This window comes from Pyxicephalus adspersus, chromosome 4 (assembly GCF_032062135.1).
Source record: "Pyxicephalus adspersus chromosome 4, UCB_Pads_2.0, whole genome shotgun sequence".
Classification (NCBI taxonomy): Eukaryota; Metazoa; Chordata; class Amphibia; order Anura; family Pyxicephalidae; genus Pyxicephalus; species Pyxicephalus adspersus.
In genome coordinates this window covers 7,851,638-7,866,081 of record NC_092861.1, presented here as the reverse complement: position 1 = coordinate 7,866,081, position 14,444 = coordinate 7,851,638, and the positions used below count along the sequence as shown (strand labels likewise).

The 14,444-nt window shown below is 38.6% G+C and overlaps 3 non-coding genes across 3 annotated transcripts; all 3 read left to right on the top strand.

Annotated features, from left to right (window-relative positions):
• The first annotated feature begins 3,060 nt into the window (after window positions 1-3,060).
• Window positions 3,061-3,248, top strand: LOC140330271 (U2 spliceosomal RNA). The gene has a single exon (XR_011920729.1). It is a non-coding gene; the product is annotated as a U2 spliceosomal RNA (small nuclear RNA).
• A 5,581-nt stretch (window positions 3,249-8,829) lies between these two features.
• Window positions 8,830-9,019, top strand: LOC140330222 (U2 spliceosomal RNA). The gene has a single exon (XR_011920691.1). It is a non-coding gene; the product is annotated as a U2 spliceosomal RNA (small nuclear RNA).
• Window positions 9,020-14,253: 5,234 nt separating this feature from the next.
• LOC140330249 (U2 spliceosomal RNA) lies at window positions 14,254-14,444 on the top strand. Its single transcript, XR_011920716.1, has one exon. It is a non-coding gene; the product is annotated as a U2 spliceosomal RNA (small nuclear RNA).

Here is a 14,444-nt window from a genome sequence, read left to right as displayed (position 1 = left end):
GAAAAACTACAAAAGGGAAACAGTCAGACAAGTCGGCAAGCATTCTAGAAGAGTTGATAAAGGATTCATCGCTGAAAGATGGATGGAAGGAGTGCAATAAGAAAAAACATGGATATACGTGGGCAATGAAAGGGTGTGAATAGAGAATTGATTTTCTTTTTGTAGATAAAGAAATAAAGATAAAAGGAATGAAATTGGAGGAAAGTATATTTTCAGACCATAGAATGCTGAAAGGGAATATCTACTTACCTGGAGTCAAAAGAGGACCGGGAATTTGGAGACTGAATACTAGGTTGTTGCAAATATCTGAAATAAAAGAAAGATTTAATAAAAGATATCAGGAAATAAAAGAGAGGAAAGTTTACTATAAGAACAAAATGGATTGGTGGGAATGGATGAAGAAAAAGGTTAAAGAATTTTTCATGGAAGAAGGAAAGAAGGAGGGTGAAAGAAAGAAGAAATGGTTCAAAGTTTTGAATATTAAAAAACAGGCGTTGCTTAATTTAAGACAATGTGGTGTGGAAGTGGAGGATTTGCTAGAAGGAATTGAGCAAAAGATTAAAAAGGCTATTCAAGAAAAAGGGAAAGAGATAATAAATAGAGTCAAGATGGAAAAGTTGGAGGAGGGAGAAAAATGCTCCAGATTTTTTTTTTCAAGAAAAGTGGGGTATATAAACAAATAAAGAAACTGAACGGGTACACAGGGAATGCCCAAATAATTAAGGAAGTACATGGATATTATATGGAGCTTTTTAAAAGGAAAAAAGTGGACCAGAGCATGTTGCTGGAAAATTTAAAAGTTTTGGATAAGAAACTGGAAAGACAGGATGGAGAAAAATTGGATGAGGATTTAAGAGATGAAGAAATCTGGAGAGCATTAAGGGAATGCCAAAAAAATAAAACCCCAGGTAATGATGGACTTCCTGTAGAAGTATATCAAGAGTTTTGGACTTTAATTGGAGAAGACTTTGTGGATGTAATTAAGGAAGTCTTTAGGTTGAATAAGATGCCGGCTTCTTAGAAAGAAGGGATAGTGACGTTGTTACCAAAAAAAGGGTACTTAGAAAACTTAAAGAATTGGAGACCTATAACATTGCTTAATACTGACTATTAGATATATGCAGGATATTAGTCAACAGATTCAAAGGAATTATTGGTAAACTGATACATAGAAATCAAGTATGTGGAATACCTAAAAGGAGCATCCAAGATCATCTAAATTTAATTAAAGATGTTATAGCATGGTATTCAAGCAGAAGACAAAATTTGGCGTTACTGACATTAGATTTTCAGAAAGCCTTTGATAAAATTTTGCAAGAATATTTATGGGCTGTACTATGAGAAATGGGCTTTACAATTAAAACAGTGGATCGGTTAAAAGAAATTTATAGTGAAACAATGAGCAAAATATTGGTAAACGGGTTCTTGACACAAGAAGTGAAAGTGCTATCAGGAGTAAAACAAGGTTGTCCATTGTCGCCTATTTTATTTATTTGCACATTAGAGCCATTAATGAATATTATAAGGAAGGATAAAGTGATAAGAGGAACAATGTTACCTGGAAGTGGAGGAATAGAAGGTAAAACAATAGCCTATATGGATGATATGACAGTTTTATGTACAATAGATCGTGCTATAAACAGAGCGGTATGGATTGCGGAAAATTTTTGTACGGGTTCCGGCTTTAATTTAAATACAGATAAGTGGAGATGTTTAATAATTGGAGATTGGTTGCACACAGAAATCAAAATAAAAACACAGAGAGAGCCGCTAAAGATTCTGGGTGTAGATTTTGATGAAATAAATGACGGAAGGAAAAGCTGGGAGGAACTACTTGAAAAGGTCAAGAAAAAATTGGATGACCGGAAAGATCGTAGTAATAGTGTGATTCTGCCTACAGTAATGTTCCTGGGGAAGGTGTACCCACCTGGAGATAGAATAATAAGGAAAGTGACAAGGAAATTATTTGTCTTTTTGTGGAATTCTAAGGCGGAAAAACTTAAAAGGACAAGTGTACAAAGATCGGTACAAAAAGGTGGCAAAGGAATGCCGGATTTAAAAGAATATTTTTGGATGCATTTTTTGGTCCAGTGTTTAAAGACAGTTAGAAAAGAAGAAAATGATTGGGGTTTCTTCTTGAAGTATGAGATTGGATATACATTTCAAAAAAGAGGATGGTATAGATTAGAAAAGAACGTACCATGGTGTTTGAATCCTCCAAGGCATTATAAAATAATAGAGAAGACAATAGAAGAAATTGGTTTAAAAAATATGGAAATAGAATTATTATTAGACATGAAGAAATTTAAGAAAAAGAAGGAAGAAGAAGAAAGGACATGCATAGTTAAAAATTTTTCGGAAGAAGTGTCTGGAGAGATTTGGGCAAAGGTAAATGCGCCAAATTTGTCGAATGAAATAAAAGATTTGGTATGGCAAATTGCACATGAATGTCTACCGACAAGATTATTCCAGTATAAAAGGAAAATGGGGAAAAGCCCTACATGTCCAAGAAAAAGATGTGGGAATGAAGAATCGGTAGTACACATCTTCTGGAGCTGCAATTTCGCGAAGGAAGTATGGAAAGTATGCAAACCTATTATTCAATTTTTGACAGGATGTGGAAAAATAACGGAAGGGTCCTATATGGTCTAGGAGGACCAAAAAAAGGGAAACAGGAGGAGGTCTGTTGGATCATGATAAATTGTATTAAAATGGCTATATGGAAGATAAGGAATATCTGTATATATAAAGGAGAGGAGATAAAAGTGATGGACTGTTGCAGGGTAGCAGTTGCAGAAATGGCACCTTTTTATCAGTTAGACAAGAAGAAAGAGGTAAAGCGTATAGATTATGGAATTTTCAAATGTGGAATGCTTTTTTGACATGAAAAGAAGAAGAAAAGAAAAGGATACTTACCTGATGTAGATGTCCGAATTGGGAAATAGAAGAACCTGGAAAAGTTGATTCTTTGAATACTTTAATAATTTAATTAATTAAATCCCACATAAAATGTTTTTATGATGATGATAATGTATGTGCTGTCCTTTGGCTGAGCTGAGGATAACCGTGTGGTCTTAATAAAAATGTAAAAAAAAAAATCTGTTCTTATTTTAATATCCGATACGTCCCTGATCTGGGGACCATATATTAAATGGATTTTTAGAACTGGGAGATGGAAGTAGAGCTTGCTCGGTCCACTCCACGCATCGCCCTGGTATTGCAGTGCTTCCAGGAGCGGTGCAACTCTCTTATCTGGTACTCCAAAGGCAGAACAAGACAAAATCCTCCTCCTCAGGAAGGAAGAAATGGCAAGAAATGGCTGCAAATGCTAAGAAATGGCCTGCAAATGCCAGAGTCAGGTGTCAGTCACATCTGACTGGCAAACCTGTGGCCTTGGGGGATTTGGGATCCACCTCAGAGGAATGCTTCAGGCAGGCAAGCCCTCCCTCCCCTGCTTGCTTGAAGCATAAGCAGCCAGCCCAGCTTTAAGCCTACCAAGGCTCTTCTCCTTGGAGCGGCGGTGCCCGGCCGGACTGGCGTCTGGAGGCGGGGACATGCAAAACAGGCAGATGCTGAGGCGGGCACCTGCCAGCCGGGTGTGCCCGGGCATCTGGGAAACACAGCTGGCCTCTCCTCTTACTACGACCGGCCCATACTGGGGCCAAGGGGGCAGGCCCACTTGGGGCCCTTAATGGGTTATCGCTTCTCGGCCTTTTGGCTGAAGATCAGAGGGTGGTGGTGGATGATCGGATTTTTTTCTTCATTTGAGAGCTGGATTCCGGATGGATGGAGGATGGAGAAGCGATCCCCGTAGTTCTTTTTTGTGTAAGAGCGGTCTTGGTTTTCTTGGATTAAAAGCAGGAAAGCTGGAGGAAAAATGATCCTTGGTCCAAGGATTACTGGCCCTGGCTCTGCGGAGACGAGGGTAAAAAACACAGATTATTGAAGTAAGACCTTCTTTTGTGGATAAATTCACTCTGAAATTTCTCTTGAATGAAATTTGCATTAAGATTCTAAAAGTTACAAGGGAAGAAATTTTTTGCCTAAAAGATCATAAGAAAAGTGAATTATTTTTGTCCTTTCTCAAATTTGAAGGTTATAATAAATTTATAAGGAACCTTAGGCGAAATTCAAATAATGAAGATCTAGAAGGTTTGACCTTTCGGGTGTTGAATGAGGTTGATGATGTTTTGGTGATCGTAAACATGTACAATCCTTTTGTGCCAGAATCAGACATTTTTCTTTTTTTGAGAAGATATTGTACGGAAATAAGCCCCAAAGGCAAAATGAACAACTCAGAAGGGATTTGGAATGGCAAATATAAATTTCAAGTCAAACTACAATACTCCGAAGGGAAATTAACCCTTCCCCCCCCCAGTATTCTTCTTGGGTAGAGATAGAGGAGTATTGTACTACAGTGGAATGCCTGAATACTGTACTAAATGTGGGGAGTTCTATCATTCAAAGGAAACCTGTGAAGAAACCAGACAAACCTGCAGGAAGTGTGGAGAATTTGGCCACTTGGCGGCAGAATGTGATAAAACAATATTGTGCAACGGGTGTGGGAAAAGTGGACACCCCTTTAGGAAATGTCCGTTCAAAGAGCTAATGAAAAAATCATATGCGCAAAAAACAAGTGAAAGTGAGAATATAACCTTTAACAAAAACTTACCTGGAGTAGGGTCCGCTCAAAATTTACCTTCGGCCAGAGCAGCGGCTACAGTATTGGACCAGAAGGCAGACCCAGCGGACGAAGAGTTGATACCTGTTGGGAGAAAAGAAATTTTGAGAGAAAATGAAGTAGAGAACTTGGGGGAAAGCCCTGTAACGGAGGAAGAAACCGTAAGTCTAAGACAGGAGGCTAGCCCGTCACTTAGGAAAGTGGCAGAAGAAAAAAGATCAGGAAACCGGAGAATGGAGAGTATGAGACCTAGTAAAACAAAATCGAAAAAGTTAAAAGTGGAAGATAAAGAGGAGGAGACCAAAAAAGGAAAGCGCCCAGAAGAAGAAAAAGATGGAGATAATCATGGATTTCTCCTCATCATCGGAGGGAACGGCGGTGAAAAAAAAGGAAGAAGAGTGTCTCATATCTGCATACAGTACTGGAACAGATGAAGAAGGAATGGCGTATTCATGATATATATGAAATGGGGTTTCTAAGAGTTAGCTTCTTAAAAGCAAGAAGTATTAGACCCCTAGTGATGAGCTTTTTTGTTGAAGTCTTTTTTTCAAAAGAAGATGTGAAATGAAGGTTTTAAGAATTAATACTCTCAATGTAAAAAGTATTAAATCCACAGAGAAAAGGGCAGTTTTTTTTGAATATGCAAAAAGCACAGAATGGGATGTGTTTTGCATACAAGAATGCGGTATTGACTTCCAATGGGACTATGAGGATTTAAGAAAAGAATGGAAGTTAGGTAAATCCATATGGTCTGGAGACAATAAGAATAAGACTACGGGTATTGGCGTTTTATTCAAAGGAACAGAAACCATTGTCAAGTCCTTTATGGAAATAGAGCCAGGAAGAGCTCTAATTGTGAATGTAGAGGTAGGGAATGACCTCTTACGGATCTTTGTAATATACGCACCAGCCAAGAAGAAAGAAAGAGTGACCTTTATTGAAAAGATCAAAACATATATCCCTGGAGCAGGGAGAATTATAGTAATAGGCGACTTTAATTGCATAACAAAAGGAGAGGAAAGAGAATCTCTGAAAAAAAGTCAACACGATAAGTCATCACAGACACTAGAAGAAATGATACAAGACCTTTCTTTAAAGGATGCTTGGAGATACAAGTATGGGAAAAAACCGGGATATACTTGGACAGCTCGAGAATGTAAGTCTAGAATTGATTTTTTCCTAGTCGGGAACGAAACTAAAGTAAAAGACATAACACTTGAGGAGAATATGTTATCAGATCACAAGACGCTAAAAGGAAGTCTTTACTTACCTGGGGCCAGCAGAGGTCCGGGGGTCTGGAGATTGAGTGTGAAACTCCTCGAATTACCTGAAATAGAAGATGAATTTATTAATGAATATAAAAAATGGAAAAGAAAACAAAGTGATTATACTGACAAAAATGAATGGTGGGATTGGACAAAGACAAGAATAAAAGAGTTTTTCCTAGAGAAAGGGAGAAAAGAAGGAATAAGAAAAAAGAGGTGGCTTAAAACTTTAAATACTAAGAAACAAGCATTGATAAATCTGAGACAATGCGGAACGGAGGTAGAAGAACTTCTGACAGAAGTTGAAAATAAGATAAAGAGAGAGGTGTATGAAAAAGGGAAAGAAATTATAAATAGAATTAAACTGGAAAAATTGGAACAAGGAGAAAAATGTTCAAGATTTTTCTTTAAAAAGTGTGTATCATCCAAACAAACTATTAACAGTTTGAACGGACAGACAGAAATGAGGAAAATTTTAAAAACAGTCAAAGAATACTACGGGCAACTGTTTGAGAAGAAAAAGATTGAAACAGACATAATGAAAGGAAATCTAGCATATCTGGATATGAAATTGAGGAAAGAAGAAGAAACCAAGTTGGATGTCAAGATAACTAAAGAAGAAATTCTGACTGCAATAAAAGAATGCAGGAAAAACAAAACGCCAGGGTGTGATGGCATTCCCGTAGAGGTCTACTTAAAATTTTGGGACGTCTTGGGAGAAGACCTAATAGAAATAATTAGGAACGTCTTTGAAACTTGTAAAATACCGCTCACTTGGGGGAAAGGTATCATAACACTGCTTCCCAAGAAAGGCAATTTGAATGATCTAAAGAATTGGCGACCCATTACCCTGTTAAATACAGATTATAAAATATACGCAAAGCTCTTGGTTAATAGGTTTAAAAAAATAATCAGTAAAGTGATCCACAGGAACCAAGTTTGTGGAGTCCCTGACCGAAACATACATGAACACCTTAACTTATTAAAGGACGTAATTGCGTGGATATCTGAAAGAGGACAAAATGTTGCCTTGGTAACATTAGATTTCCAGAAGGCATTTGACAAGGTTTCACATGAATACCTGTGGAGTACACTGAAGACAATGGGTTTTTCTGGAGAAACAATAAGTCGAATACAAAGTTTATACCTAGGATCAACAAGTAGAATCCTAGTGAATGGATTTTTAACAGAGGAAGTTTCAATGATGTCGGGAGTGAAACAAGGGTGCCCCTTGTCACCTTTTTTGTTCATTTGTGCGCTAGAGCCACTTATGAACATGATCAGGAGAGACAAAGTAATAAAAGGAGTAATACTGCCTGGGAGCAGTGGAACCGAAGCAAAAGTAATATCCTACATGGATGACGTGACTATACTATGTACAACGGAACATGCAATTAGGAGAGCGCTATGGGAAACTGAACTTTTTTGTGGAGGCTCCTGTTTTAAATTAAACCTGGACAAATGTGGTTGTCTCATCATTGGTGAATGGCGGCATGCTGAGATAAAAATCAAGACACAGAGAGATCCTCTGAAAATTTTGGGCGTGAAATTCGAAGAGACCAATGATGGTAGGAAAAGCTGGGAAGAGCTTTTGGAGCGAGTGAAGAAAAAGTTTGAGTTTTGGTCACTAAGAGATCTAACCATGACTGGAAAGGTCTTAGTAATTAAAAGCATCATCTTGCCAATTTTGATGTTTCTTAGCTTGGTCTATCCGCCAAATGAAAGGATTTTAAAAAAACTGACAAGGAGAATATACACTTTTCTTTGGAATTCAAGAGTTGAAAAACTGAAAAGGATTAAAATGGAAAAATCAATACTAAAAGGCGGAAAAGGGGTTCCAAACCTGAAAGAGTTTTTGTGGTCACACTTTTTTGTACTATGTCTAAAAACAGTTTTAAGAGGAGATAACGATTGGTCCTTCATGTTACAGTATGAAATTAGCTATACCTTCCAAAGGAAAGGATGGTACAAATTGCGAAAGAATGCTCCGTGGTGTTCAGAAACACCAAGACATTATAATGTCATCGAAAAAGTAATAAAAAGTTTTGGGGATAAAATCGAGGAATTGCCTTTAAACGTAAAAAAGATTAAAGAAAGGAAGGAGAAAGAAGATACAATATGTGCTATAAGATCTTTTTCTGAAGACATAACCAGGAATATATGGGAAAATGTAAATATGAGAAGTTTGTCAAACGAGCTAAAAGACCTGGCCTGGAAAATTGTTCATGAATGCCTTCCAACCAGATCTTTTCAGTACAAAAGGAAGATGGGCAAGAGTCCAATATGCCCGCGGCATGGATGTGGACAGGAGGAAAACATACTCCATGCGTTTTGGAGTTGCAATTATGTAAAGAAAATTTGGAGTATGTGTGGCCCTATAATTCAGTTTCTAACAGAATATAAAAGGATAACTCAAGATACGATATTATATGGTCTGGGCGGGCCAAAAAGCGATGAGAAAAGAGAAACAGGATGGATTATGATTAATTGCCTGAAAATGGCAATTTGGAAATCAAGAAACATCTGTGTATTTAAAAAAGAAGAAGTGGACGTATTAAATTGTTGCAAACTAGCAATTGCTGAGATAACTCCCTTTTACTTAAGAGAAAAGAAGAAGAAAGGAAAGAAAGAAGCAAATAAAATATGGGGATTGAAAATGTGGAATATTGGTTTATTGGAGAAAGTGTGAGAAGAAGAATCATACTTACCTAGGAAGTTTCCTTTGTTTGAGTTGGACAGTCCAAAACGAAACCTAAAAAGAAAAGAAATTTAAAAGTTAATTGTAAAATAATTGTTTTATAAAAAATAAAAAAATAAATTATTTTGATTTTTATGATGATGATAAACACGTATGACCATCAGCTGAGCTGAAGGTAAATGTGGAAATCTTAAAAATAAAAAAAAAAAAAAAAAAAAAAAATCTGTTCTTATCAGTTTAATATCTGATACGTCCCCGATCTGGGGACCATATATTAAATGGATTTTTAGAACTGGGAGATGGAAGGAGAGCTTGCTCGGTCCACTCCACGCATCGCCCTGGTATTGCAGTGCTTCCAGGAGCGGTGCAACTCTCTTATCTGGTACTCCAAAGACAGAACAAGACAAAATCCTCCTCCTCAGCAAGGAAGAAATGGCCAGAAATGGCTGCAAATGCCAGAGTCAGGTGTCAGTCACATCTGACTGGCAAACCTTTGGCCTTGGGATCCACCTCAGAGGAATGCTTCAGGCAGGCAAGCCCTCCCTCCCCTGCTTGCTTGAAGCATAAGCAGCCAGCCCAGCTTTAAGCCCACCAAGGCTCTTCTCCTTGGAGCGGCGGTGCCCGGCCGGACTGGCGTCTGGAGGCGGGGACATGCAAAACAGGCAGATGCTGAGGCGGGCACCTGCCAGCCGGGTGTGCCCGGGCATCTGGGAAACACAGCTGGCCTCTCCTCTTACTACGACCGGCCCATACTGGGGCCAAGGGGGCACGCCCACTTGGGCCCTTAATGGGTTATCGCTTCTCGGCCTTTTGGCAAATATCAAGTGTGCTGAGAGGGTGAGCCGTTTTGATTCTTCTGAACGGAGAGCGATCGCTGCGAAGGAGGTTTTTCTTCTTGGAGCAGTTTACCTGGACGAAATTTTGGAGATAGCGATGGGAATCGTGGAACCTGGCACCGGAGTGGAAATCATCTATCCTGGACCCAAAACCGAAGCTTTGAGGAATTCTTTCCGGTTTTCCTTTGCGGAAGAGAGGAGGTCCGAGCTCCGGGTGCAGAATTTTGTGGATCACAAGGTTGGTGACCTTATTCTTACTTTGGATGGGATGAAATCGAGAAGTCGAGATTTGTTGCAAAAGTTGAAGGAAAGAACAAATGATGAAAGATACAAAGGGATTTCTGTCCATGTTTTGTATGCAGAAACGGAGGTCCTTCTAGTTGTCCACATTTATAATCCTTTTGCAAAGTTGTTGGATATTGAGTGTTTTCTGGCAAAATATTGTTCCTTGGTTCGGTTTGTGAAAAAACTAAAAACCGTGCCAGGAATATGGAACGGAAAATATCAGTTTGTGGTTAAGTTCAAAGCTGACCCCGGCGGGGTTCATGAATGAAAATACCCTCCATCGAGTTTCGACTTAGGGAGAGATAGAGGCTTCCTATTTTTCAATGGAATGCCTGAATTTTGTAAGCGATGCAAACAATATTCGCATCTACAAGAGAATTGTCAGAAGAAATATTGCAAAAAGTGCGACCAAACCGGTCACGAAATCAATGAATGTGAAAGAAACTTGGTCTGCAGCTTTTGTAGAAGGGATGGGCATAAGTATGGTGGCTGCCCAGTGCGGCAGTCTTATGCAAATGCAGTCAAAAAGAATATTGGAAAGGATACTGAAAAGAAGGAGGTCCCAAAAGAAGGGTCCAATAAAAAACAGAAGACTCCACATAATCAGGAGGTGCAGCAGGAGGGGCGGAGCAGTGAAAATACAAATGATCCAAATGTATTGAAAGAACAGGATCCAGGTCCTCCTAAGGGTAACGTAGGAGTACCAAGTGGTTCAAATGAAGGTGTGGAAGAGATGGAAGTAGCAGAAGAAACCCCAAGGCCGTCCGCGGTAGCCGATAGGGAAAACCTTGTCCCTGAAGCAAAAAGGGCCAGGGGAGAAGAAGTGGAGGAAGAGGTAAATGCCAAAAGACAAACAACCAAGTTTGCCCCAGGTGATGATGTACCGTGCCATGAATTAAGAGGTCTACAACCGGCTTTAAGCGGGTTGTCATCAGACCAAGGCATTTCTGAATATTCAGACAGCGCATCATGAGCAAATTAAAGGTTATCTCACTTAACGTGAGAAGCATTAAAGGCCCTGAAAGAAGGGTGGCTTTTTTTTATTTTTTAGGTTTACAAAATTTTGAAATTTGCTGCATGCAGGAATGTGGCATTGAACATGAACAAGAATACGAAGTTTTGAAAAAGGATTGGCCTTTCGGTGAGTCCTTGTGGTCAGGAGATAACCAGAACAAAGCAACTGGCGTTGCAATCTTGATCAAAGGTCAAGACATAGAAGTTAAAGCTTTTGAGGAGCTGGTGCCAGGGAGGACACTAATGGCTCATTTCAGACGAGCAGGGAAAGAGTTCAGGGTATTGAACACTTATGCCCCTGCAAATAAGCAAGAAAGAGCGATGTTCTTTGAAGAATTACAGTATTATATACAAGGATCAACACCAATATTAGTAGTTGGAGACTTCAATACTGTTTTGGAAAATGAAGAGAGGAAAAGCATTAGTAGCAGCAATAAGGATAGAACAAGTAGAATTCTGTCCAATATAGTAAAAGTTTGCAATCTTGTGGATGCCTGGAGAGTGATTCGGAAAGATGAACCCGGATATACGTGGGCAAACAAAGATAATGAGTCCAGAATAGACTTCTGTTTCTGCTCAGAAAACCTCAAGATCTTGGAAACTGAGATTATAGAGAATGTGTTCTCGGACCATAAGATGATCAAAATTGGATTGGACTTGCCTGGTGAAGAGAGAGGTAAGGGTGTATGGAGACTAAATACTTCCTTACTTGAAGACCAGGAGATACAAGGAAAGTTTGAAAGCCTCTATGGATACTTAAAAAGACAGAAAAACAAATTTACAAAAGTAACCAACTGGTGGGAATGGGTTAAAGTTGAAATTCGTGAATTCTTTATAAAAGCAGGGAAAATGGAAATGAAAAAGAGGAGGAGATGGTTTAGACACCTGAACACCAAATTACAAACCTTAAGAAAACTGGAAGCATGGGGTATGGAGGTGGAGAGTCACATAAACCAAATTGAAGGAGAAATTGCAGATGTGATCAAAAAGAAAGGAAAAGAAATAATATACAAAGCCAAAGTGGATAAATTAGAGCAAGATGAAAAATGCTCGAGATTCTTCTTTAAAAGAGCTCAATCTAAAAAACAGGATATCAGAGAGATTAATGGTAAAACTAAGATTGAAGAAAAACTAGAAGAAGTAAGAAGTTTTTACCAAGACCTGTTTGCTAAAAAGGAAATAGACGCATCCTCGGCAGAAGAGTGTGCTAAAATTCTGGAAAGAAGGTTGAGTGTGGAAGGTGGCAATGAATTGCAAGCTCTGATAAACGAAGAAGAGGTCACAAAAGCCGTCAAAGAAGGAAAGAAAGGGAAAACTCCAGGTAATGACGGGTTGCCCGTAGAATTCTACCAGAGGAACTGGCATATCATAAAGGAAGATCTAATAGAAGTCTATGTCGAGGTATTTAAAGATAACTCCATTCCCAAATCCTGGAAGGAAGGAGTAGTGACGTTACTCCCAAAGAAAGGTCGACTCCCAAAGAAAAGATCTGACGAACTTAGAAAACTGGAGGCTGATAACCTTGCTCAATGTAGACTACAAGGTTTTTGCGAAAATCTTGGCCAATAGAATCAAAATGCGGATAACAGAAGTCATAGGGGAAGAACAAATCTGCGGAATACCTGGAAGAAGGATCCAAGATTATTTAAGTTTGATTAAAGATATCTTTTGGTACCAAGAGGAAAGAAGGCAAAGGCTGGCAGTTCTGTCTTTAGACTTCTCCAAAGCATATGATAGAGTTGACCATAAGTTTTTGTGGAAAGTGCTGAACGAAATGGGATTGCCTGGAAAATTGATCAGTCTAATACAAAAATTATATAAGGGCAATCAAAGCCAAATTTTGGTTAATGGTTTTTTGACCGAGAAAGTGGTCTTAGAGGCAGGAGTCAAACAAGGATGCCCGCTCTCCCCTCTAATGTTTATTTGCGCAATAGAACCTCTTCTAGAGAAATTAAGAAAAGATAAAATAATAAGAGGAGTACCAATTCCAGGATCATCCGGGAAGACCATCAAAAATATCGCCTATATGGATGACGTAAATATCCTATGTACAGAAGCAAGCTCAGTCAATAGAGCCCTTCTGCAAACGGAAATATTTTGTGCAAGTTCGGGATTCAGGTTGAACAGAGACAAATGTGATTGTTACAAAATGGGAAACTGGCAAGGTGCAGAAATAAGGTGTAAAACACAGGAAGAAGGAATTAAAATACTCGGAGTATACTTTGATAAAAATATAAATGGGAAAAGAAGCTGGGAGATTCTGGAGGAGAAAATATCCAAAATTTTGGAGTTCTGGAATTTAAGATCCCTAACAATAGAAGGAAAAAGAGTCGTAATTAAAAGTATTATCCTGCCCAGGCTGTTATATATTGGGATGGTATTCCCCGAAGAAATCGTAGTCATAAGGAAGATTGTAAAAAACTTATTCACCTTTATCTGGAACTCCAAAGCAGAGAAAGTGGAGAGACATAATGTTCAAAGGGAGACTAAAAGGAGGAAAAGAAATACCTAACGTCTGGAAATATATATGGTTACACTTCTTCTGCAACTGTGTTGCCACTTTGGATAAGAAGAATGCATGGAGTTTCTTTGTAAGATATACCACGGGTCACCTATTTAGGAAGTATGGTTGGTTTAAAGTAGAGCCAAATAAACCCTCGCTATTAGTACCACCTAAACAGTACATACTGATAGAGAAATGTATCAGGATGTTTAAGCTTAAAGGCCTTAAAAAAGAAGAAGCTGAGAACGCTAAAAGGCTAAGGATGAGGTTGGAAAACGAAGAGCTGATTAGCCGAGTCGCATGGTTTACAGAAGACCAATCCAAAGAAATCTGGACCAAAGTGAATGCCGCTTATCTTGCCAATGATTTAAAAGATATGGCTTGGCAGGTAGTACAAGAATGCCTGCCAACAAGGGAATTCCAACATAGAAGAGGATACAGTAGAGAGAATACGTGTCCTAGGAGAAACTGCAAACAAGTGGAAACAACAGTCCATATAATGTGGAATTGCCAATTTGCACAAGAGATGTGGGTAAAAATTGGTCCTTTATTGAAATTTCTGTCCGGCCTTGACAACATAAATCATCAAGTCGTCTTGTATGGATTCAGGAGGGCTGAATGCCCCGAAAAGGAAAGAGTGCAATGGGTCATAATTAACTGTGTGAAGCTTGTGCTATGGAAATTGAGAAATATCTGCGTGTTTAAAGAAGAAGGGATTAGCACACATGATGGAATTAAAATGGTCCTAATATATACCTATTACAAATGGGATGTAAGAAGAAAAGGAGAAAGAATGGCAAAGAATTTGTGGAATATAGCCAATTGGAACTTCCTAATTAAGAAATAAGAAGAAAATAAGTTACAATGTTTTGTTTATTCCCTACTAATTAGTGTTTTGGTTTTCTTTTTTTACCCTTTATATTTTTTATGATGAAGCATGATCTAACCCTATAGCTGAGCTGTGGGATAGCATGCATTTCTGATAAAAATATAAAAAAAAAAAAAAAAATCTGTTCTTATCAGTTTAATATCTGATACGTCCCCGATCTGGGGACCATATATTAAATGGATTTTTAGAACTGGGAGATGGAAGTAGAGCTTGCTCGGTCCACTCCACTCATCGCCCTGGTATTGCAGTGCTTCCAGGAATGGTGCAACTCTC